The sequence below is a fragment of the Salmo salar genome, chromosome 29 (assembly GCF_965601325.2).
Source record: "Salmo salar chromosome 29, fSalSal1, whole genome shotgun sequence".
Classification (NCBI taxonomy): domain Eukaryota; kingdom Metazoa; phylum Chordata; class Actinopteri; order Salmoniformes; family Salmonidae; genus Salmo; species Salmo salar.
In genome coordinates this window covers 18,124,614-18,128,963 of record NC_138319.1, presented here as the reverse complement: position 1 = coordinate 18,128,963, position 4,350 = coordinate 18,124,614, and positions in this window count along the sequence as shown.

Below are 4,350 nucleotides of genomic sequence, written 5' to 3'. Positions count from 1 at the left end.
TAGTTTCATCCCTATTGGCTCAGCCATGGATTCGGCTGATTGCTATTGGCTCATCCTGGTTTCCTGGGGAAGTTCTGCTCACTCGTCGATAACGGAGTGCGTTTCTTTAGCTTTGGTTTCTCCATGATGTCAGTGGCAGTCAAGGCGAGGCGAGCTTAGCTCACAGTTGGAAGTGGGCTTATTGGACATAGCACCACTGCAGTTTAAGAGGCTTTTAAGCCCAGTCAAAACATTGATGGCTTTGGGGGTGATATTATTTTCTCTAATCCATTTCCATAAAACTGAGAGGTGCATGTCCTCTGCCAGAGAGGCAGAGATGTGGGAGGAGGGAGAGGGTGGGAATAGTTAAGAAAGGGAGTAGATTGAAAGGAAGAGGTGTGGAAAGTTGCCTGCCGACACATTCTCTGTCTCTGGGCCTGCAAGAGAGAGTGAGTGGAGAGAGTGAATGAGCGAGAGAGAGGGAGGAGAGCGAGTGAAGAGAGTGGCTGTCCGTTGAACTGTGCCAATCTTCCACTAGAGGTCATGTAGAGTCAGCTGACATTGTTAAAGGGCCTGTTTCCCCTCCCAGAATCCTTGTCATGGTTTTGATGACATGCCTGTTGGGCAGCCATAACGTTGGTCTCTGCTATGGTCATTACTCTCCTGCTGTTTGTTCATTATTAGCTGGGGCTGGTGTTGACTTGACTGAGGGGGGAAAAATCATTTTAGGGACATTACAGCACTCATATGGTCATATCTCAATGATGACTGAAATGAAATAAATCCAATTTTGAGTGTGTACTGCTCTGTGTTGGGAATAAGGTTATTCGGAATGACTTATTCACCCAAATTGATAAAATTACATATTGGTTTTCCTACCCTGTAAGCAGTCTATACGGACAAGGTATGATCGCAATTCATGCTTTTGTTTTGTTTACCTGGCCACGGTTTCAAATGCTAACTTTTTAGCATTATTGACACAATCCAATGCGCTTCATGTCCACAGTCTATAAGTAACTTCATTGAGTTAAACAATCAATTTGTAGATACTTTTGTTATTCCTTTTTGGGAAGTCTTGATTGCAATGTGGAGTGATTGCTCTTATGACTAGGCAGAAAGCATTTTGCTACTACTAAGATGCGTGACAGCCGGCAACAAATTGAAACAACTTTTGTTTTACAGTTCAGATGGGCATCGAGCAGTGCCAAGGATTTTTAACTGAGGCATGTCAAGGGGCTGCATAACATCCAGCATTATAAAGTTAGAGTTTCATTATATAAGCCTTAATCCTAGTGTTATGGCTGTTTATGTTTCCTCTGACTGGGAGAGACTGAACAGGGTCTAATCCCTACAGAGGACACACACATTAGTCAGAGACGCTTCATCCCTCTCCACCGTTCCTCATGTCACTGTTAAACTATTACTATAATCCAAGCTAAACAATGTTTTTCTAATGAAGCCACGAGTGGAAGCGTTTACAGTTTTTGTAATTGTTAATAAATCATTGTAATGATTTCAGGGCGTGCAAGTCTTTACTCTAAACTCTAAACCCCTGGCATGGTCCTATGTATTCAACGGCATGATAGAAAGACAATGTATTACAGTTTCCTCCCCACGATCCTACTTCTAAACCCAATCAATTTGTCACATTTAAACAATCATTCAGGGACTGTTCTCGTTTTACCGTGTATCAAGTGACTTGATGACAATTGGCCAGAGAGTACGTGATATACAGTATTCATTACTAAACCAAGATCATGGCTTGCGTTCCAAATTGCATCGTGTTCCCTTTAGTATCTTCATTTGAGCCAGTTTGCTAAAGCAGCAACAGGAAATGTGAATTATTATGGGGATTATAATTAATGGAACATTTTGTAGGGATTGATACATTTTTCGAAAGGGAAAATCAAGTCTGAAATTTCAAAGTGGAAATTACAAACTTCAGAAGCCTTTTTAAACCTGCAGTGCAGGAAAGTTCTCCTTCCACCAGGGTGATCAAATTCAGATTCTACATCTGTAGGGAAATGGATGCCATTTGAGACGGATATCCTGGAGTAACGGAGATATGGCTGATGACATGTGGTCCTAATATTCCAATGGACATGATGGATGATGGTCAACTGGGGTTAGTCTAAATAACAGTTTATCCATATCATTTAGCCTAGTGTTAAGGACCACTAAACTCCACCACCACCCTATGGACTCATCTAAGGATTTGTAACAATGTAATGTAACACAAATGCAATTATTCTATCTGCCTATGTAAACGCATACGTTTTAGGACATTACAGGATCGTTTCCCAGATTTAGCCTGCTTCTGGACTAAAAAGCATGCTAAATGGACAATCTTCATAAAAAGACTAGTTCTTGACAAAAAAAGACTTTCTGCCGATGTACAGTAACTACCACGTAAATATACTGAACAAATACATAAACACAACATGTAAAGTATTGGTCCCATGTTTCATGATCATTACACAGGGGCACCTTTTGCTGGGGACAATAAGGCCACTCTAAAATGTGCAGTTTTTTCACACAACACAATGCCACAGAGCTGTTGCCAAAGAATTGAATGTTCATTTCTCTTCCATAAGCCGTTCTAGAGAATTTGGCAGTACGTTCAACCGGGCTCACAACCACAGATCACGTGTAACCATGCCAGCCCAGGACCTCCACATCCGGCTTCGTCACCTGCGGGATCATCTGAGACCAGCCACATGGACAGCTGATGAAACTGTGGGTTTGCACAACCAAATAATATCTGCACAAACTGTCTGAAACCATCTCAGGGAAGCTCATCTGCGTGCTCATTATCCACAGCAGGGTCTTGACCTGACTGCAGTTCAGCAACGTAACCGACTTCAGTGAGCAAATGCTCACATTCGATGGCCACTGGTGGGCTGGAGAAGTGTGCTCTTCACGGATTAATCCTATTTTCAACTGTATGTGTGGCATCGTGTGGGCGAGCGGTTTGCTGATGTCAACATTGTGAACAGAATGCCCCGGCCAAGGACAACGAACACAATTGCAATTTGAATGCACAGAGATACCGTGACGAGATCCTGAGGCCCATTGTCGTGCCATTCATCCGCCGCCATCACCTCATGTTTCAGCATGATAACGCATGGCCCAATGTCACAAGGATCTATCAAATCAAATCAAATCAAATGTATTTATATAGCCCTTCTTACATCAGCTGATATCTCAAAGTGCTGTACAGAAACCCAGCCTAAAACCCCAAACAGCAAGCAATGCAGGTGTAGAAGCACGGTGGCTAGGAAAAACTCCCTAGAAAGGCCAAAACCTAGGAAGAAACCAAGAGAGGAACCAGGCTATGAGGGGTGGCCAGTCCTCTTCTGGCTGTGCCGGGTGGAGATTATAACAGAACATGGCCAAGATGTTCAAATGTTCATAAATGACCAGCATGGTCAAATAATAATAATCACAGTTGTCGAGGGTGCAACAAGTCAGCACCTCAAGAGTAAATGTCAGTTGGCTTTTCATAGCCGATCATTGAGAGTATCTCTCCCGCTCCTGCTGTCTCTAGAGAGTTGAAAACAGCAGATCTGGGACAGGTAGCACGTCCGGTGAACAGGTCAGGGTTCCATAGCCGCAGGCAGAACAGTTGAAACTGGAGCAGCAGCACGGCCAGGTGGACTGGGGACAGCAAGGAGTCATCATGTCAGGTAGTCCTGAGGCATGGTCCTAGGGCTCAGGTCCTCCGAGAGAGAGAAAGAAAGAAAGAGAGAAAGAAAGAAAGAGAGAATTAGAGAGAGCATACTTAAATTCACACAGGACACCGGATAAGACAGGAGAAATCCTCCAGATATAACAGACTGACCCTAGCCGCCCGACACATAAACTACTGCAGCATAAATACTGGAGGCTGAGACAGGAGGGGTCAGGAGACACTGTGGTCCCATCCGACGATACCCCCGGACAGGGCCAAACAGGAAGGATATAACCCCACCCACTTTGCCAAAGCACAGCCCCCACACCACTAGAGGGATGGCTTCCACCACCAACTTACCATCCTGAGACAAGGCTGAGTATAGCCCACAAAGATCTCCGCCACGGCACAACCCAAGGGGGGGGGGGGGGGGGGGCGCCAACCCAGACAGGAAGACCACCACTCCATAAAAATGGAGCTCTATAGGAGAAAGCCCTGCCTCCAGCTGTTTGCTTAGAAATTCTAGGGACAATTAGGAGGCCTGCGTCTTGTGACCGTAGCATACGTGTATGTATGTACAGCAGGACCAAATCGGAAAGATAGGTAGGAGCAAGCCCATGTAATGCTTTGTAGGTTAGCAGTAAAACCTTGAAATCAGCCCTTGCCTTAACAGGAAGCCAGTGTAGGGAGGCTAGCACTGG